The sequence below is a fragment of the Macaca mulatta genome, chromosome 11 (genome assembly GCF_049350105.2).
Source record: "Macaca mulatta isolate MMU2019108-1 chromosome 11, T2T-MMU8v2.0, whole genome shotgun sequence".
NCBI classification, from domain to species: Eukaryota; Metazoa; Chordata; class Mammalia; order Primates; family Cercopithecidae; genus Macaca; species Macaca mulatta.
Genome location: NC_133416.1, coordinates 23,513,494 through 23,536,264, shown reverse-complemented (window position 1 = coordinate 23,536,264; position 22,771 = coordinate 23,513,494). Strand labels below are relative to the sequence as shown.

The following is a 22,771-nucleotide window of genomic DNA, read 5'->3' as shown; positions in this document are numbered from 1 at the left end:
GGAAAATAGATTATTAAATTGTGAAAAATAGCTTACATTTTTTTCTCCCCAGTATGCAGACCTTAAAAGAAAAAACAAACAAACAACAAACAGAAGTTATAGACACAAATATTAAGAAAGCAATTCTGTTTATTCTTTTCATTGGGACATAAAATTCTTTCCTATTGTTATTTTTTTTTTAATATGAAGCTACAGAAACTAAACTCCGGCTGTCTCTAGCCTTCCTCTGGGAGGGAGAAACATATACAGCTCCAACCCCCTCAAACCATCTCATTCTACCTAAGGGCGGGAGAGAGAAACTGAAAAGCAAGTTTGAAGTTCACAATCCAGAGTTACAGTCTCAGATTGAGACCTTATCATAGAACTGCAGAATGCTACTTTTTCTCCAGCATCTTACACCACATTAATAAACGCTTATATACAGCCATTCCTTTTACCCAGTACATTTTGTCTGGCTGTCAAGAAAAAATTGCAAATCTCATACTAAAAGGCAATAAACACAGTCTGAAAAGAATAAGATTGAAAGCCAGATCCAGGTATATAAGGGATGTTGGAATTATCAAAATGGAAATTTAAAACAACTGCTATTAATTTGCTAAGGGCTCTAATGAATAATGTAGACAGCATGCAAGAACAGGTGAGCAATGTAGAAAGGAGATAAAAATTCGAAGAACCAAAAAGAATCACTAAAGATTAAAAAATACTGTAACAGATATGACAAATACCTTAATTTTTTTATTATTAGATAGAGCACAGCTGAGGAAACTATCTTTAAGTATATCCCAATACAAACCTCCAAAATGAAAAGCAAAGTAAGACTGGAGGAAAAAAAAAAAAAAACAGGATAGCCAAGAACTTTGTGATAACTATGCGTGTGTAATGGAAATACCTGAAGGGGAGAAAGAAAAGAACAAAAGAAATATTTGAACTAATAAGCACTGAAAGTTTTTCTTGAACGAATGTCAGACACTAAAGTACAGACCCAGGAAGCTCAGAAAACACCAAGAAGGAAAATTGCCAGAAAAACTATGCATAGATTTGTTATTTTCAGACTGCAGAAAATCAAAGATGAAGAAAACATCCTGTAAGAAGCCAGAAAAAAAAAAAAAAAAACCTTATGTATAGAGGAGTAAAAGATTACAAGAGACTTCTCTTCAGAAACCATGCACTCCAGAAGAGAGTGGACTGAAATATTTAAAGTGTTAAGAGAAAAACACCTCCAACTTAAAATTCTGTACCCTGTGCAATTATCTCTCAAAAGTTAAGTTGAAATAAAGACATTGTCGCACAATAAAAAACTGAGGGACTGTTTTGCCAGTACACCTGACTTTCAAGAAATGTTGAAAGAAGTTTGTTAGAGAGAAGGAAAACGATATAGGTCAGAAACTTGGATACAAAGAAGGGAGAACATCAGAGAAGAAATCAGTTAAGGTCAAATAAAAACAGTTTTATTCTAAATTGATTTAATAGAAAACAGTTTGTTCCAAACAATAATGGCACAATGTGTTTAATAGTATTTAATTTACATGCTTATTCATATGTTTATGTATGATTACACATAAGTGGAGTAAATGACAGCAATGACACAATGGATAGGAAGGAAGAATGAGGGTTATTCTGGTATTATTAGGTACTCTTACTGTCTGTGAAGTTATAAAGTGTTATTTAAATGTAAACTTGGATTTGTTCTAAATGTCTATTGCAAACTCTAGGAAAACCACTAAATGTTTTAATTAAAATGGTACAACTAATAAACTAATAAGTAAGATAAAATGAAATTATATAAAATACTCAATTAAAACATAACAGGAAGACAAAAAGTAGAAGACAAACATAGGATCAAAGAACAAGGGCAGCAAATAGAAAATAGTAACAAATATGGTAATATTAATTCAATTACACTAGTAATCACTTTTAATGTCAATGATCGAAATGCATCAATTAAAAGATCAAAATTAGCTGGGCATGGGGCTGATGTCTGTCATCCCAGCACTTTGGGAGGCCAAGAAAGGAAGAATGTATGAGTCCAGGAATTCGAGACCAAACTGGGCAACAAAGTCAGACCCCATCTCTACAAAAATTCAAGTATTAGCCAGGCATGGTGGTGTACACCTGTGATCCCAGCTACGTGGGAGGCTGAGGCAGGAGGATCCCTTGAGCCCAGCAGGTTGAGGCTACAGTGAGCCATGTTCAAGCCACTGCTCTCCAGCCTGGGTGGCAGAGTGAGACCCTGTCTCAAAAAATATTAATAATAAGGTTGTTGATGGATTAAAACATTGGCACCCCTGAATATGAAACATGAGGTAAAAATTTAATAAAAGATTTAATAAAAGATTTTTTTAAATGTTTTTAATTTCAAATTCCACTTGTTCATTGCTGATTTAAAAATAATTAGACTGAGGAATTAATGCTAATATTAATCAAAAGAAAGGGGAGTTACTATACTTAAAACAGAGCAGTCTTCAAAGCAAGAAAATTGATCAAGGATTAAAAAAATACCTTATGTAATAACAAAGGGATCAGTTCTCTTATTGTCCCTTGAAAACCATAACAATTCTTAATACGTAAGCTTTTAAGAATGGAGTGTCTAAATATGTTAGGAAAAAATAATAGAACTTCAAAAAGAAATGAAGTCCTCAACATGGTCAACAGGTTCCTGGAAACTAGTAAATTTAAGTGAAATTTTATATTGTATAATGAAACCAATTTTACCACAGATAATTGGTGTAAACAAGAGTTAAGTTCCTATGGCATACAGTATGTTGTTTTGCTTAATGTCAGTTTCTAAGAACCTATTGACAATAAGTGGAGAATTAATGTAAATGAATCCGTAATTGTGTTAGGAGACTTCAAAATGCCTCTATCAGAAATGGGCAGAACTAGCAGGCAAAAATCAGTAAGGACATAGTTTAACTCAATGACACTATCAATCAACAGCATATAATGAACACTTGTAGACTACTCCATCAAACAGCAACAGACTACAAAGTCTTCCCAAGCTCACATGGATTATTCATTGAGATAGACCACATTCTGAGATATAAAACATATCTTACAAAATTTAAAAGAATGGAAATCATGCAGTGTATTTCCTCAGACCACAGTGGAATTAAATTAGAGTTCAATAACAGAAAGATAACTGGAAAATCTTAATATATGTGAAGATGAAACAATACACTTCTAAGAAACATATGAGTAAAGGTGAAATCTCAAGAGAAATGTAAACATATTTGAAATAAGAGAAAATAAAATTACAGTATCAAAAGTTATGGGATGCCACAAAAGCAGGGTTAGAGAAACATTTGTAGCATTAATGCATATATTTAAAATGAAGGAATATCTGAAATCTATGGCTTAATCTTTTACCTTAACAAAGTAGAAAAAGAAGAGTAAATTAAATTCAGTGTAAGCAGAAGGAAAGAAATAATGAAAAGTAGAGCACATATCAATGAAATTTAAAACAGAACATGAACAGAGAAAATCAACAGAAACAAAAGATATTCCACTGAAAAAAAAAATAGTAAAATTGATGAGCCCCTTGCCAGGCTAATGGAGATAGAAAGAAAAACACGATTTATAAATATCAGAATTGAAAGATGGAACATTACTGCAGATCCTATTGACCTTAAAAGGATAAAAAAAAGGAATATCATGAACAGCACTATGGCCCCAATTTTATTAACCTCAACGAAATGGACCAATTCCTTGATAGATACGATCCACCTAAATTCACACAAGAAGAAATAGACCATCTGAATAGGCCTATATCTGCTAAATAAATGAATCAATAATTCGTAACCTTCTAAAATGGAAATCACCAAACCAAGATGGGCTCATGGATGAGTTCTATCAAACACTCACATAAGAATTTATGCCAATTCATTATAATCTCCTTCATAGGATAGAAGCAGCAGGAATAGTTCCTGTCTCATCCCATGAGGTCAGCATTATCCTAATACACAAAGCAGACAAACATATAACAAGAAAACTACAGAGCAATAAATCTCACAAATACAGATGCAAAGATTCTCAAAAATAGCTAATTGAAGCCAAAATTATATAAAAAATTATATGCAACAACAAAGTGGAATGTATCTCAGGTTTACAAGACTGGTTCAACATTCAAAAATGAATTACATAATTCGTTATATTAACAGGCTAAAAATGAAAAAAAAATCACACGATCACATCAGAAAATGCAGAAATGCATTTGAGAAAACCAAACACACATTCGTGACTAAAACTCTCATTAAACCAGGAATAGAGAACTTTATCAATCTGATTTAAAAAAAATCTGCCAAAATCCTACACTTATCATACTTAACATCAAAGAACCCAAAGATTTCCTGCCAAGGTCTGGAACAAGGAAAGGATGTCACCTCCCATGACTGATTTTCAACATGGTATCGGAAATCCTAGTTAATGTGATTTAAAAAAAAATGAAAAGGGAATGAAATGTATACAGCTTGAAAGGAAATATATACAGGTTGAAATGTATACTAGTACCAGAAATCCTAGCTAATGTGATTAAAAAAAAAAAAAAAAGAAAAGGGAATGAAATGTATACAAGCTGAAGGGAAGAAACAAAACTGTCTTTTTTTTTTTTTTTTTTTTTTTTACATATGTGTATGTAGAAAGTCTCAAATAATAGACAAAAATACCCTGGAACTAATAAGCTATTATAGTAAGATTGCAGGATACAAGATGAATATAACAAAATGAAAAGTTTTCCTATATATTATCAATGAACAAGTGGAATTTGAAATTAAAAACGCATTACTATTTACATTGGTAACCCTGAATATGAAACATGAGGTAAAAATTTAATAAAATATATACAAAAGCTGCATGCAGAACACTATAAAATTCTGATTAAATAGATCAGAGAAGAACTATAAAAATGAAGTGATATTCCATGTTCATGTACAGTATAGAAAGACAATATTGTCAAGATGTCAGTTCATCCCAGCTTGATATACAGATTCAATGCACTCCCAATCAAAATCTTCATTAATTATGTTGTGGATATTTACAAACTAATTCTAAAGTTTATACGAAGAGGTAAAAGATACTGAATAGCCAAGACAATACTCAAGGAAAAGAACAAAATGATATATTGATACTACCTGACCTCAAGACTTATTATAAAGCTGCAGTAATCAAGACAGTGTAATTTTGGTAAAATAATATACAAATATATCAGTGGAAAGAACAAATAGCCCAGAAATAGACCCACTTAAATATAGTCAACTGATCTTTAATAAAGAACTAAGGCAATACAATAGAGAAAGAGTTAATATTTTCAATAAATGGTGCTGGAATAGCTAGAGATCCACATGAAAATAGTGAAATTACACTTCACAAAAATTAACTCAAAACGACAAATGTAAAATGTAAAACTATAAAAAATGTAAAATGTAAAACTGTAATCTATGATGTAACACAGGAGAAAACAACCTAGGATTTGTTTATGACTTTTTAGATGCAACAGCAACAGCACAATTCATTAAATAAATCATTGATAAGCAGGTCTTCATTAAAATTAAAACTTTCTGAATAGAACAGTTATCCAGGCATGTATCTCAGGTTTGCAAGACTGGTTCAACATTCAACTATCAATTTGTCTTGGCTATTCAGTATTCAACTGTCTTGCCTATTCAGTATTCAAATATTGATTATATAATTCATTATATTAATAAGCTAAATAAGATAAATAATCACGAAATTACATCAATAGGAGGCTAAGGCAGGAGGATCACTTGAGCCCAGGAGTTCAAGACTACAGCGACCTAAGAAGGTGCCACTGCACTCCTGTTTGGGCAACAGAGCAAGACCCACTTCTGAACAAAAAAAACCAAAAACAAATTCTTCTCTGAGTAAGTGAGAAATACACTGTCAAGATGATAAAATGAGAGTCAGAGGACACAGACTGAGAGAAAATATTCACAAAAGACATCCAAATAATAAATATGGGAAATCTCTGTGCTTTCTGCTCAATTTTACAAAGAACTCTTAAAACTGAACAATTTAAAGAAAAAAACAGTTAAAAAAAAATGGGCCAAAGACCTTAACAGATACTTCTCCAAAGAAAATGTAGAGGTGGTAAATAAGCATATAAGAAGATGCTTCACATCTTATGTCATCAAGGAAATGCAAATTTAATGCAAATTTAAACAACAATGAGATACTACTATATACCTAGGAGAATGGCCAACATCCAGAACACTAAACATTAAATGTGGATAAGGAAGTGGAGCAACAGAAACTCTCATTCATTGTTGGAGAAAATGCAAAATGATACTGACACTTTTGAGGCCAGTCTGACATTTTTAAATAAAATATACATATTTTTGCCATATGATCACGTAATTGCACTTTGGTGTTGATCCAAAGGAGTTGAAATCTGTATCTACACAAAAAAACTGCACACAGATATCTATAGAACTTTTAATTATAATTGCCAAAACCTGGAAGCAATCAAGATGTCCCTCAGTAGACAAAACTGTGGTATATCTAGACAATAAATTATTGTCAATGCTAAAAAGAAATAACCTATCAAACAAACACCTAGAGGAAACTTCAATTCATATTGCTGAGTAGAGAAACTACTCTGAAATGGTTACATAATGTATGGTTACAACTATGTGATCTCAAACAGACAAAACTATGGAAGTAGTGAAAAGACTAGAGGTTTCCAGAGATTAGAGGGAAAGGAGGGCAGAGCACAGAGGGTTTTTAGGGCAGCAAGACTACTTTTTATGATAGTGTAATGGTGGATTATATATCATTATATGGTCATGCAAACCTATTGAAAGTTCCAAAACAAAAGTGAAACCTGATGTAAACTATGGATCATGAATGATAAAGATACGTCAATATGGGTTGTCAATTGTAACCAATGTACCACCCTGATGGGAAATGTTGGTAATGGGAGAGGCTATGCATGTGTTGGAGCAGGCAGGATATGAGAAATCTCTGTGCTTTCTCCTCAATTTTACTGTGATTCTAAAACTAGTCTAAAAAATAAAGTCCTTTAATAATCATAAGATAATCATTTAACTTTCTGTGTATTAATTGGAAAATAACTGCTCTTTTAAAAATTTCCACTTTAAACAATCCAGCAGTGAACACAGGTGACAAATAAGGGCCATGTGTGAGCTATAATATGTCAGGAGAGTTGTAAAGAGGGATGGTTATTTCTAGCTGGCTGAGGTGGTGCAAACTTTTGAACAAAGGGTGTATGAGATAAGCTTGAAGCATGCACTGGATGTCAGAAGCCTAACACTTGCCTTAATTGGCTAAAATCAAGGTATTGGTAGAGCTGCATCTTTTTTTAAATTATTATTTATTTATTTTTGAGATGGAGTCTCACTCTGTTGCCCATGCTAGAGTACAGAGGCAAGATCTTGGCTCACTGCTACATCTACCTCCCAGGTTCCAGTGATTCTCCTACCTCAGCCTCCTGAGTAGTTGGGATTACAGGCGCCTGCCACCACACCAGGCTAATTTTTGTATTTTTTAGTAGAGATGGGGTTTCACCATGTTTGCCAAGCTGGTCTCTAACTCCTGACCTCAAATCATCCACCTTCCTTGGCCTCCCAAAGTGCTGGGATTACAGGCATAAGCTACTGCGCCCGGCCCTGCATTTTTTTTTCTGTAAACTCTAGGATCTGTTTCCTTGTCTTTTTCCACTTCTAGAGGCGACCTACATTTCTTGGCTTCTGGGCCCTTTCCTCCAACTTCAAAACCAGCAACAATATGCATAGTCGTTCTCAATCACATCCCTCTGATCTCTTCTGTTGCTTCCCACTTACATACAGACATACATATATATGTGTGTGTGTACACAACACACACACATACACACATTTCCTTTTAGTTTTACCTAAACCATCACTAAAGGAAAGGAAACTAGTATGGTTTTTTTTTTTTTTTTTAAATTGTTTTAGGGGTCTTTTCATACTGAAACTAAAGTAACTAAAGTAATGGCTATCCTAAAATGTGATGTTAATGCTTGGACTTGGTGATCATTGCTTTGGGGAGATTCTGAGGAGCATCTTGCCAGTTGCCCTTAAAATGAGTTATAATTCCAATTAAAAATAAACACTTTCTTAAAATTATGTCATTAATGTAAATTTAGTAAGTGTTGCTTTTTTCTTTCCATACTTTTATTCATAGAAATAAAATCTACCATTTAGGAAGACATTTTGTATAATAAGACTTAAAGTTAGGAGAATGTGGGGTAGTGAATGCTGCTTTACTAGAATTCCAGCAAAAGCCAGATCATTACTTGTTGGGAATGTTAGACAGTGAATTTACGCATTAAGTGAGAGAAAGTTCTTCTAATAAATTTGACCCAGGGAGTTTTCTCCAGGGATTTAACCTGAACTAAGAAACATTCCCCACTTTACATAAATAATAGCATGCTCCATGTATTCTTTATGCTTTCTTTTTTTCTTAACATAACAATATATTGTGAATAGGGTCCATATTAGAAAATACATATCTTTTTTCTTCTTTTTTTAAGAACTCAGTATATTCATTTGCCTGCATGTGTCATTATTTGATACCTTATTTATATTTACATGTTTTCAGTATTTTGGGAATATACCTAGCTACAGGATAAATTCCTAGAAGTACTCCCACTGGCTCAAAGTCATTTACTTTGCAATCACAATCTGCAATCAACACCTTTGTTGACAGTCTGGGTGACTTTTAATTGCAATTCTGTTATTGTCAATGAAAAAAAAAGATGTTCATCTTTTCATATGTTTCATAACCTCTAGTGACTTTCTTGGAAAATGTTTGATGATATTTTTCTTTACTATTTCCTATATTTTATAGCAATTTTAGTTTTCCAGAAAAATTGTACAGAAAGTATGGAGGGCTCCCTGCCCAACATGTGCACAGTTTCTCCTATCATTAACCCCTTGTATTAGTACAGCATATTTGTTCCAAATGATGAAAGAATACTCATATATTATTCAGTCCATATTTTACATTAGAGTTCACTTTTTATGTTGTAAATTTCCAAAGGTTTGGCAAATGCATAATATTATGATCCAACATTATAGTATCGTGTAGAATAGTTTCACTGGCCTAAAAATGCCTTGTGTCAGACCTATTCATCAATCCCTTCTCCCCACTGAGCCCCAAGAAACAACTGATCTTTTCATTGTCCACTGTTTTGCCTTTTCTACAAAGTTATACAGTTAAAATTATACAATCTGAAGCTGTTGTAGGCTGCCTTCTTTTATTTACACATTTAAATTTCCTTTCTTTCTTTTTGTAGATTGATAGCTCATTTTTTTATTGATTGATGTGGTTTGGATTTGTGTCTCTGCCCAAATCTCATGTCAAACTGGGGGAGGGGCCTGGTGGGGGATGACTGGTTTATGAGGGTGGATTTCCCCCTTTCTGGTCTCAAGACAGTGAGTTATGAGATCTGATGGTTTAGAAGTGAACGGTACTTACACCTGTGCACTCTCTCTCTCTATCTCTCCTGTTGCCATGAGAAGATATGCTTTGCTTCCCCTTTGCCTTCTGCCACGATTGTAAGTTTCCTGAGGCCTCCCAGTTATGCTTCCTCTAAAGCTTGTTGAACTGTGAGTGAATTTATCCTGTTTTCTTCATAAATTACCCAGTTTCATATAGTTCTTTATAGCATCCTGAGAATGGACTAATACATTGATGACTAATATTCCATTGTATGAATGTACCACAGTTCAGTTATTTGTTTACCTATTAAGGACATCTTAAATGCTTCCACTTTTTTGCATTCGAATGCAGGGTTTTTTTGTGGGCATGTTTCAAATTAATTTAGGTAAATATCTGGGAGCATGATTGCTTAATCATACAATAAATCTATTTTTGCTTTGTAAAAAACTTTAACTCTGTCTTCCAACATAGCTGTACCAGTTTACATTACCACCAGCAATGAAAGAAAATTCCTGTTATCTCTTTCTTGCCAGCATTTGGTGTTGTTTTTGTTAATTTTTGAGAGCTTTTTATACATCAGACATTTGCCTGTGTCTGTGTCTGACTTAGAAATTCTTCCAATTTATCTTTTGTTTTTGAACTTCACTTAAAATAAGTTTTGGTGATGTAGTTTTTAAAATATTTTATTATTTGTTCCTTTTTTATCTTCTTTGTTTTAACATTTATTTTAGGTTCAGGAGTACATGTGCAGGTTTGTTATATAGGTAAATTGCATGCTATGCAGGTTTGGTGTATAGACTTATTGTCACCCAGGTAATAATCATAGTCACTTATAGCTTTGTATCTTCATCCTCCTCTCACCCTCCATCCACAAATAGACCCCAGTGTCTCTTGTTCCCTTCCCTGTGTCCATATGTACTCAATGTTTAGCTCCCACTTAAAAGGGAGAACGTGGTATTTGATTTTCTGTTCCATATTATTCAAAATCACTAATTATTAGAGAAATACAAATCAAAACTGCAATGAGATACCATCTCACACTAGTTAGAATTGCTATTGTTAACAAGAAAAAAAATAACAGATACTGACAAGGTGGTGAAGAAAAGGGAACACTTATATGTTACTGGCGGAATTGTAAATTAGTTCTGCCATTGTAGACAGTAGTCTGGTGATTTACCAGAGAATGTAAAACAAAATGACCATTCAGCCCATTAATTGTATTAATGGGTATAAACCCAGAGCAATAAAAATCCTTCCACCATTTGTTTTTAAACTATCATTTGGGGCATTTGGGTCATACTTAGTGTTATAGTTTCGTTGTGTCCCCATCCAAATCTCATCTTGAACTATAGTTCCTATCATCCCCAAATGTCGTGGAAGGGACCCAGTGAGAGGTAAATGAATTATGAGGATGGTTACCTCCATACTGTTCTCACAGTGAGTGAGTTCTCCCGAGATCTGATGGTTTTATAAAGTGCTTTTCTCCCTCTTTGCTTGGCACTTCTTCTTGCTGCTGCCATGTGAAGAAGCATGTGTTTGCTTCCCCTTCTGCTATGATTCTAAGTTTCTGAAGCCTCTCCAGCCATCTAGAACTGTGAGTCAATTAAACCTCTTTCCTTTATAAATTACCCAATCTTGAGTATGTCCTTATTAACAGTGTGAGAATGGACTACTACAGTAAATAGGTACCAGGTAAGGGGGGACTGCTGTAAAGATACCCCAGAATGGGGAAGCAACTTTGGAATTGGGTAACAGGCAGAGGTTGGACTTGTTTGGAGGGCTCAGAAGAAAACAGAAAAATGTTGGAAACTTTGGAACTTCCTAGAGACTTGAAGGGCTCAGAAAACAGGAAGATGTGGGAAACTGAAACTTCCAAGAGTCTTGTTGAACAGCTTTGAAAAAAATGCTGATAGTGATATGAATGATAAAGTCCATGCTGACATGGTCTTAAATGGAGATGAGGAACTTGTTGGGATCTGGAGGAAAGGTCACTGTTGCTATGCAAAGAGTTGGGTGACATTTTGCCCCTACCCTAGAGATCTGTGGAACTTTGAACTTGAGAAAGATAATTTAGGGTATCTGGTGGAAGAAATTTCTAAGTGGCAAAGTGTTCAAGAAGCAGCAGAACATAAAAGTTTGAAAAATTTGCAGTCTGATGATGCAGTAGAAAAGAAACCCATATTCTGGGGAGAAATTCAAGCCAGCTGCAGAAATTTACATAAGTAATGAGAAGCCTAATGTTAATTGCCAAGATAATGGGGAAAATGTCTCCAGGGCTTGTCAGAGAACTTTGGGGCAGCCCCTCCATCACAAGCCAGGAGACCTAAGAGGAAGTACTGATTTTGTGGGCTGGGCCCAGGGACTCCTGCTGTGTGTAGCCTAGAAGTCCCAGCCACTCCAGCCATTTTTTTTTTTTAATTATTATTATACTTTAAGTTCTAGGGTGCATGTGCATAATGTGCAGGTTTGTTACATATGTATACTTGTGCCATGTTGCTGTGCTGCACCCATCAACTCGTCAGCACCCATCAACTCGTCATTTACATCAGTTATAACTCCCAATGCAATCCCTTCCCCCTCCCCCTTCCCATGATAGGCCCCGGTGTGTGATGTTCCCCTTCCCGAGTCCAAGTGATCTCATTGTTCAGTTCCCACCTATGAGTGAGAACATGCGGTGTTTGGTTTTCTGTTCTTGTGATAGTTTGCTGAAAATGATGGTTTCCAGCTGCATCCATGTCCCTACAAAGGACACGAACTCATCCTTTTTTATGGCTGCATAGTATTCCATGGTGTATATGTGCCACATTTTCTTAATCCAGTCTGTCCCTGATGGACATTTGGGTTGATTCCAAGTCTTTGCTATTGTGAATAGTGCCGCAATAAACATACGTGTGCATGTGTCTTTATAGCAGCATGATTTATAATCCTTTGGGTATATACCCAGTAATGGGATGGCTGGGTCATATGGTACATCTAGTTCTAGATCCTTGAGGAATCGCCATACTGTTTTCCATAATGGTTGAACTAGTTTACAATCCCACCAACAGTGTAAAAGTGTTCCTATTTCTCCACATCCTCTCCAGCACATGTTGTTTCCTGACTTTTTAATGATCGCCATTCTAACTGGTGTGAGATGGTATCTCATTGTGGTTCTGATTTGCATTTCTCGGATGGCCAGTGATGATGAGCATTTTTTCATGTGTCTGTTGGCTGTATGAATGTCTTCTTTTGAGAAATGTCTGATCATATCCTTTGCACACTTTTTGATGGGGTTGTTTTTTTCTTGAAAATTTGTTAGAGTTCTTTGTAGGTTCTGGATATTAGCCCTTTGTCAGATGAGTAGATTGCAAAAATTTTCTCCCATTCTGTAGGTTGCCTGTTCACTCTGATGGTAGTTTCTTTTGCTGTGCAGAAGCTCTTTAATTTAATTAGATCCCATTTGTCAATTTTGGCTTTTGCTGCCGTTGCTTTTGGTGTTTTAGACATGAAGTCTTTGCCCATGCCTATGTCCTGAATGGTACCACCTAGGCTTTCCTCTAGGGTTTTTATGGTATTAGGTCTAACATTTAAGTCTCTAATACATCTTGAATTAATTTTCGTATAAGAAGTAAGGAAAGGATCCAGTTTCAGCTTTCTACTTATGGCTAGCCAATTTTCCCAGCACCATTTATTAAATAGGGAATCCTTTCCCCATTTCTTGTTTCTCTCAGGTTTGTCAAAGATCAGATGGCTGTAGATGTGTGGTATTATTTCTGAGGACTCTGTTCTGTTCCATTGGTCTATATCTCTGTTTTGGTACCAGTACCATGCTGTTTTGGTTACTGTAGTCTTGTAGTATAGTTTGAAGTCAGGTAGCGTGATGCCTCCAGCTTTGTTCTTTTGACTTAGGATTGTCTTGGAGATGCGGGCTCTTTTTTGGTTCCATATGAACTTTAAAGCAGTTTTTTCCAATTCTGTGAAGAAATTCATTGGTAGCTTGATGGGGATGGCATTGAATCTATAAATAACCTTGGGCAGTATGGCCATTTTCACAATATTGATTCTTCCTATCCATGAGCATGGTATGTTCTTCCATTTGTTTGTGTCCTCTTTTATTTCACTGAGCAGTGGTTTGTAGTTCTCCTTGAAGAGGTCCTTTCCATCCCTTGTCAGTTGGATTCCTAGGTATTTTATTCTCTTTGAAGCAATTGTGAATGGAAGTTCATTCATGATTTGGCTCTCTGTCTATCTGTTACTGGTGTATAAGAATGCTTGTGATTTTTGCACATTAATTTTGTATCCTGAGACTTTGCTGAAGTTTCTTATCAGCTCAAGGAGATTTTGGGCTGAGACAATGGGGTTTTCTAAATATACAATCATGTCATCTGCAAACAGGGACAATTTGACTTCTTCTTTTCCTAACTGAATACCCTTGATTTCTTTCTCTTGCCTGACTGCCCTAGCCAGAACTTCCAACACTATGTTGAATAGGAGTGGTGAGAGAGGGCATCCCTGTCTTGTGCCAGTTTTCAAAGGGAATTTTTCCAGTTTTTGCCCATTCAGTATGATATTGGCTGTGGGTTTGTCATAAATAGCTCTTATTATTTTGAGGTACATTCCATCAATACCAAATTTATTGAGCATTTTTAGCATGAAGGGCTGTTGAATTCTGTCAAAAGCCTTTTCTGCATCTATTGAGATAATCATGTGGTTCTTGTCTTTGGTTCTGTTTATATGCTGGATTATGTTTATTGATTTGCGAATGTTGAACCAGCCTTGCATCCCAGGGATGAAGCCCACTTGATCATAGTGGATAAGCTTTTTGATGTGCTGCTGAATCCGGTTTGCCAGTATTTTATTGAGGATTTTTGCATCGATGTTCATCAGGGATATTGGTCTAAAATTCTCCTTTTTTGTTGTGTCTCTGCCAGGCTTTGGTATCAGGATGATGTTGGCCTCATAAAATGAGTTAGGGAGGATTCCCTCTTTTTCTATTGATTGGAATAGTTTCAGAAGGAATGGTACCAGCTCCTCCTTGTACGTCTGGTAGAATTCAGCTGTGAATCCATCTGGTCCTGGACTTTTTTTGGTTGGTAGGCTATTAATTATTGCCTCAATTTCGAAGCCTGCTATTGGTCTATTCAGGGATTCAACTTCTTCCTGGTTTAGTCTTGGAAGAGTGTAAGTGTCCAGGAAATTATCCATTTCTTCTAGATTTTCTAGTTTATTTGTGTAGAGGTGTTTATAGTATTCTCTGATGGTAGTTTGTATTTCTGTGGGGTCGGTGGTGATATCCCCTTTATCATTTTTTATTGCATCTATTTGATTCTTCTCTCTTTTCTTCTTTATTAGTCTTGCTAGCGGTCTGTCAATTTTGTTGATCTTTTCAAAAAACAAACTCCTGGATTCATTGATTTTTTGGAGGGTTTTTTGTGTCTCTATCTCCTTCAGTTCTGCTCTGATCTTAGTTATTTCTTGCCTTCTGCTAGCTTTCGAATGTGTTTGCTCTTGCTTCTCTAGTTCTTTTAATTGTGATGTTAGGGTGTCCATTTTAGATCTTTCCTGCTTTTTCTTGTGGGCATTTAGTGCTATAAATTTCCCTCTACACACTGCTTTAAATGTGTCCCAGAGATTCTGGTATGTTGTATCTTTGTTCTCATTGCTTTCAAAGAACATCTTTATTTGTGCCTTCATTTCGTTATGTACCCAGTAGTCATTCAGGAGCAGGTTGTTCAGTTTCCATGTAGTTGAGCGGTTTTGATTGAGTTTCTTAGTCCTGAGTTCTAGTTTGATTGCACTGTGGTCTGAGAGACAGTTTGTTATAATTTCTGTTCTTGGACATTTGCTGAGGAGTGCTTTACTTCCAATTATGTGGTCAATTTTGGAATAAGTGCGATGTGGTGCTGAGAAGAATGTATATTCTGTTGATTTGGGGTGGAGAGTTCTATAGATGTCTATTAGGTCTGCTTGCTGCAGAGATGAGTTCAATTCCTGGATATCCTTGTTAACTTTCTGTCTCGTTGATCTGTCTAATGTTGACATGGAGTGTTGAAGTCTCCCATTATTATTGTATGGGAGTCTAAGTCTCTTTGTAAGTCTCTAAGGACTTGCTGTATGAATCTGGGTGCTCCTGTATTGGGTGCATATATATTTAGGATAGTTAGCTCTTCCTGTTGAATTGATCCTTTTACCATTATGTAATGGCCTTCTTTGTCTCTTTTGATCTTTGATGCTTTAAAGTCTGTTTTATCAGAGACTAGTATTGCAACCCCTGCTTTTTTTTGTTCTCCATTTGCTTGGTAAATCTTCCTCCATCCCTTTATTTTGAGCCTATGTATGTCTCTGCATGTGAGTTGGGTCTCCTGAATACAGCAGACTGATGGGTCTTGACTCTTTATCCAGTTTGCCAGTGTCTTTTAATTGGAGCATTTAGTCCATTTACATTTAAGGTTAATATTGTTATGTGTGAACTTGATCCTGCCATTATGATATTAACTGGTTATTTTGCTCGTTAGTTGATGCAGTTTCTTCCTAGCCTGAATGGTCTTTACATTTTGGCATGTTTTTGCAATGGGACTCCAGCCATTTTTAAAAGAGGCCATGGTACAGCTTGGGCCATGGCTTTAGAGGTTGCAAGCCCCAAGCCTTGGCAGCTCTGTGTGGTGTTGAACCTGTAGATGCACGGAAGTCAAGAATAGAGGTTTGGGAACCTCCACCTAGATTTCAGAACATGTATGGAACTGCCTGGATTTCTAAGCAGAAGCTTGCTGCAGGGATGGGGCCCTTATGCAGAATCTCTGCTAGGACAGTGTGGAAGGGAAATGTGGGGTTGGAACCCCCACACAGAGTCCCCACTGGGGCACTGCCTAGTGTGGCTGTTAGAAGATGCCAACCATCCTCTATACCCCAGAATGGTAGACCCACCAACACTTTGCTTTGTGTGTCTGAAAAAGCTGCAGACACAATGCCAGTCCATAAAAGCCACCTGAAGGGAAGCTGTACCCTGCAAAGCCACAGTGGTAGAGCTGTCCAAGGGCATGGGAGCCCACCTCTTGCATCTGTGTGACCTGGGAGTGAGACATGGAGCCAAAGGAGGTCATTTTGGAGCAGTAAGTTTTAATGACTGCCCTATTAGATTTGAGGCTTGCATGGGGCCTGTAGCCCCTTTGTTTTGGCCAATTTCTCCCATTTGGAATGGGTATTTAACCCAATGCCTGTCCTCCCCATTGTACCTAGGAAGCAACTTACTTGCTTTGATTTTACCAGCTCATATGCAGAAGGGACTTACTTTGTCTCAGGTGAGACTTTGGACTTGGAATTTTCAGTTAATGCTGAAATGAGTTAAGACTTTGGGGGCCTGGTGGGAAGGCATAATTATGTTTTGAAATGTGAGGACATGAGATTTGAGAGGGGCCAGGGATGGAATGATACGGTTTGGCTGTGTCCCCACCCAAATCTCATCTTGAACTGCAGTTCCCATAATCCCCATGTGTCACGGCAGGGACCCAGTGGGAGGTAATTGTATCATGGAGATGGTTACGTCCATGCTCTTCTCATGAAAGCGAATGAGTTCTCATGAGTTCTGATGGTTTTAAAAGGGGCTCTTCCCTTCCTTCAGTCTGCACTTCTCCTTGCTGCTGCCATGTAAAGAAAGATGTGTTGGCTTCCTTTTCTACCATAATTGTAAGTTTCCTGAGGTCTCCCCAGATCTGAAAAACTGTGAGTCAATTAAACCTCTTTCCTTTATAAATTACCCAGTCTCGGGTATGTCTTTATTAGCAGTGTGAGAATTGACTAATACACTTAGAAACACATTTTGTTTCCTCCTAGATAATTAAAAGAAATCCTATATGAGTAGTTGTAATACTTATAGTTTCACATGTAAAATTTGTGTATTTGGTCAATATATAAATTTCAAATTAGTGTTTCTATAATAGGTAAGGTACAATTGTAGCAGCTTCTTTTCTTCCAGATGATTACCCAGTTATCTTAATGTCACTAAGAGAATACCTTTGCCTATGAAGAGTATTGAAACATTTTTTTCCCATATTTTCCTCAATGACCATATAACCAGAAGCCCAGCTGGTCATTCTATGTCTTCCTAGAGAAGCCAGAGGAGAAGAATTTTGTAATAAAATTCAAAATTTTATTACATATTTTAATCCTAAAATACAAATCCTAACTGTATTTCTTTTAGTTGTGCTATTTTGGACAAGTTATTCATTATTCTTAAAACTTGTATTCTTCATAAAGAAGAAGGAGAAAATAACAATTTTCTATAGTTTCTATGATTATTAAAATGAGATACCAGAATGCCTGACACAATACTAAATACAAAGCAAGTGTTCACTATATGGTAGCTATCATTATTAATATTATAATCACACTAAAAATGATAGACTTTAGAAATTAATATAGTCAAAGAAAAAAATCTATTAATAAAATATATTTATGACAACTTACCCCAAAAATGTGGAATTATATATCCTACAAGCCCCTCGTGCTCCACAGCTGTTGGTGGACCACTTCATACACGTTGTATCAATCACAGCCCCAAAATATATTGGAACTAGAATACCTCCTGTAACATGAGATAAGAAGATATCAATCCAAGTGAAATGCTTCAAATGTAACTGGGTGATATTCTACACTGATACATTTTGAGTTAAAAAAAGTTTAATACTTTGGAAAGTTATTCCATTGTTTTGACTTACATCCACCCAAGAATCAAAATTGTTAGGATTCCCTAAGGCCTAAATCATATGGTAACGTCATAGACATACCTGATCTACTATTCTCTCCCTATACTCATAGGGAAGAAGGGGCATTATATACCTATATACTCTGTTCTTCCTATAACGTCAATTAACTTAAACTTGATTGGTAAAAGGGGAATGTTATTAGTAAAACATGAAAATCATGTTGATTCATATAAAATTTTTCTTAGGCAAGAAAGACTGGATTACTGGGAATAAAATTACAACTTTATGGGAAAAGGAAAAAGCTCTCACTTCAACTGCTGCAAAGTCAAAGATTTTTAATACTATTTTAAGAAAATTAAAAAGTGAATGCTTACATCAGGATTCCCTCCCCAGAGACGTTCAGGCCCAGCTTCAAAGAGTGCTCAGCTACTGGCCAGTTTTACTTCTTTCTGGGCTCAGAGTCCCATTTCCTCCTTCTTGGTGCTCTTAAAGCCCACAATCCAGCATTTTCTTTCCATTGATTTAATGCTTTTCTTAATATCTCCTAAAGCAGCCTAGGCTGTATAGGTTAGGGTCGCTGATAAATTTTGCTTCTGTTAGTGATCTTACCACAATAGCGCATACATTTCAATGGTCAGTCCCTAAGGCAATTTTTATTTGTAGTGCATGATTTCACGGAAGGTACAGCATTCCAGGAATACAATTGTTTATATGACAAGTATACATTCTGAGATTAACTCCTAGTTTTAAGCATAGGTAATTTGGTCAAAATTCTGAAGGACATCATAGTACGGAGCTATCCTTCAGATGTTAGAACTGAAGCAGACAAGATTTTACTTTGTTCTTGTTCTTTTTTGTGGTTCATACTTTTCAGATTTTATTTTGTCACAAAACATGACAACGATTTGTATAAGACAATTTACTGATTCTGCTTATTTTTAATCATTCTCAATTTTCTGAGAGTAAGAAATATTAGAATCACAAGGGAATGGTGCCTGAGGCCAATGTATCTGAGGCAATCTAGTACTGACAAAATGGGTGAGAAATTTGCAGATTTCAAAAACTCAGAAGCACCTTTGAAAAATGAAAAATAAATGCCAATAATTTATTTTCTTCACATTATGCCACTGGTTTAAATAAACTTTGTGAAGTAAATGTGTTAACTAACAAACTAGGACTTAATTACTGGAATTAAAAACCTCTGATGACCTATTTTCTAAATAATGTTTTCAGTTTAATACACTATATATTATAATAGACTTTCCACAGTTTACACACATATCGTATTTAAGACGACTGTTTGTGAATTGGATACTAAGTTTGATACTAAGTGTGGATTTTTCCCATAGAGGTATTTGAGCTTCATTGTGGCATATAGCGGACACACTGAAATTGGATGCTCACAATTAGGATGGCCAGATTCATTTTTTTTCTATTCTATGTTGCTAAAATAATTTCCATTTTCATAGTCTCATTTCAACATATCAGAAGAAATACTAACTACCCAGAACTATTTTCAGCCTCTGTGTTCCAAGTTCAAAGAGTGAGGTATCTTCTCTGAACCTGAAGGTAGAGAACTGCCAAGATTACAGAGACTGGAAGGTTAGGGACACAGAAAGGGAATACTGGGAAGAGAACTGATGTAACCCTGCAGCATCTCCCATCTTCTCTCTCCTATTCCCTTTGCATTTCTTTTTACCTTTCAGGATCTGTGACCTTCTCACCAAATACACTTCATGACAACTCGATTGTAATTTGGCCATACTTTTTCCTTTGCTTGCATGGGTCCCAGAAACTGAATCCTCCCACTTCCTTTTCTTTTTGCCATCGGTGGTTACCTATGGGTCATAATCAGTCGTCTGCACCAATCCCTAGATGAATGATGGCCTTTTCCTACTTCCCAGGAATAGGCATATAAGATTTACAGTTCTTACGAAAGAACACTCACGGGGGTGAGACTAGACGTTGTTTAACAACAGGCATCTGTGTAGTAAAAAAGGCAAATGGTAACAAAGGAGAAAGGGTAATTTTCTAAATCTTTTCTAATCAACTTTGAATATTTAAAATATAGACCCCTAAAAGGTAGCAGATAGGAGGCAGGACTAGCTTGCAGCTCCCACTTGGACAAACAGAGCAGCATGTGGACTCACATTGTGAACTTTTTCTCCAAGAATTACCATAGCAACATACTGGGAAAGCTGAGAGAGTCCACAAACCTTTGAAGAAACTATATCACCAGCTGCTGGCTCCCTTAGATGACAAAAAAAACTGAGTCAGCTTCCTTTCTCAGCACGGAGGCTGGAGGTCAGGGGCAAGTTCTCAGCCTTGGTCACCAAATACCTGGTAATAGACTCAGTGCCGTTGGGGGTCACAGTGGCAGTGAGACCAGCCTGTAGGACTGCATGCTAGATAGGAGCAGGGTAACGCCTGTTACTGCTATTTCCCCCGCACCTGCTCCTGGCCCGCTGCCACTTCCTTTGAGATCTGTGTGACTTAGCAGAGGCAGCCATCATTCCCTTGGGAACATAACTTCATTGGCCTGGGAACCACACCCCCATCCCACACAGCAGCCACAGCAAGCCCCACCCAAGGAGAGTTTGAGCTCAGACATGCCTATCTCTGACCCCACCTAATGATCTTTCTCTACCTGCCCTGGTTACTGATGACAAGAACATAAGCTCTTAGCAGCTCTAAGGCCCTGCCCACCAACTGAGAAACCTGAATACTTAACAGGATGACCCTAGGGCAAGTTTGCTTCCTCTCTATAGTACTGCAGCTGATGTAATCTTGAAAGCACCACCTCCTGGCTGGAGGCCAACCAACACAAAACCAGTGAACTAAATGAAAACACAACCAAGGACCCTCACACAGTCCACTTCACTCTCCTGCTACCTCTGCCAGAGCAAATGCTGGTATCCATGGCTGAAAGACCTGAAGATGGATCGCATCACAGGACTCTTTGCAGAAACTCCGCAGTACCAATCCAGAGCCCAGTAGCTCCACTGGGTGGCTAGACCCAGAAGAGTAAAAACAATCACTGCAGTTCAACTATCAGGAAGTCCCACCCCTAGGGCAATGCGGAGAATGCCACGTCAAAGGAGCACCCTATGGAACAAAAAAATCTGAACAGCAGCCCTTGAGCCCCAGATCTTCCCTCTGTCATAATCTAATGAGCAGGAACAATAAAAACAATTCTGATAATATGAAAAAACAAAGTTCTTTAACACCCTCAAAAGATCACACCAGTTCACTAGCAATGGATCTAAACCAAGACAAAACCCCTGAATTGCCAAGAAAATAATTCAGAAGGTCCATTATTAAGCTAGTCAATGAGGTGCCAGAGAAAGGTGAAGTCCAACTTAAGGAAATAAAAAACATGATATAAGATATGAAAGGAAAATTTCTCAGTGAAATAGATAAGATAAATCAAAACCAATCACAACTTCTGGAAGTCAAGGACACACTTAGAGAAACGCAAAATGCACTGGAAAGTCTTAGCAATAGAATCAAACAAGCAGAAGAAAGACCTTCAGAACTCAAAGACAAGGCTTTCAAATCAAATCAATTCATCAAAGAGAAAGAAAAAATAATTTTAAAAAATAAACAAAGCCTCCAGGAAGTTTGGGACTAGGTTAAGCATCCAAACGTAAGAATAATTGGTGTTCCCAAGGAAGAAGAGAAATCAAAAAATCTGGAAAGCAGATTTAAGGGAATAATCAAGGAAAACTTTCCCAGCCTTACTAGAGATCTAGACATCCAAATACAAGAAGCTCAAAGAACACCTGGGAAATTCATCACAAATAGATTATCAGCTAGGCACATATTCATCAGGTTATTTAAAATCAAGATGAAGGAAAGAATCGTAAGAGCTGTGAGGCAAAAACATCAGCATCAGGTAACATATAAAGGAAAACCTATCAGAATTCCAGCAGATTTATCAGCAGAAACTCTACAAGCTGGGAGGGATTGAGTTCCTATTTTTAGCCTCCTTAAACAAGAAAGTTATCAGGCAAGAATTTTGTCTCCAGCAAAACTAAGCTTCATAAATGAAGGAAAGATACAGTCTTTTCAAGACAAACAAACGCTGAGAGAATTTGCCACTAACAAGCTGGCACTACAAGAACTGCTAAAAGAGCTTTAAATCTTGAAACAAATCCTCAAGATACACCAAAATGTAACTTCCTTAAAGCATAAATCTCGCAGGACCTGTATAACAATCACACACACACACACACACCCACCCACCCCCACCCCAAGGTATTCTGGCAGCTAGCACGATGAATAGAATAGTACCCCACATCTCAATACTAAGGTTGAATGTAACTGACCAAAATGCCCAACTTAAAGTATATACAATGGTAGAATGGATAAGAATTCACCAACCAAGTTTCTGCTGTCTTCAGGAGAGACTCACCTAACACATAAAGACCCACATAAACTTAAAGTAAAGGAGTGGAAATAGATATTCCACATAAAGGGGCACTAGAAGTGAGCAAGAGTAGCTATTCTTATATTAGACAAAACAGACTTTAAAGCAACAGCAGTTTAAAAATACAAAGGGGCACATTATATAATGATAAAAGAACTAGTCCTATAGGAACATATCACAATCTTAAATATATATGCACCTAACACTGGAGCTCCCAAATTTA

The 22,771-nt window shown here is 36.6% G+C and overlaps 1 pseudogene; it reads right to left on the bottom strand.

Moving 5' to 3' along the window:
• LOC100430432 (putative solute carrier organic anion transporter family member 1B7) overlaps positions 1 to 22,771 on the bottom strand; it is a 79,596-nt pseudogene that overhangs the window by 1,013 nt on the left and 55,812 nt on the right.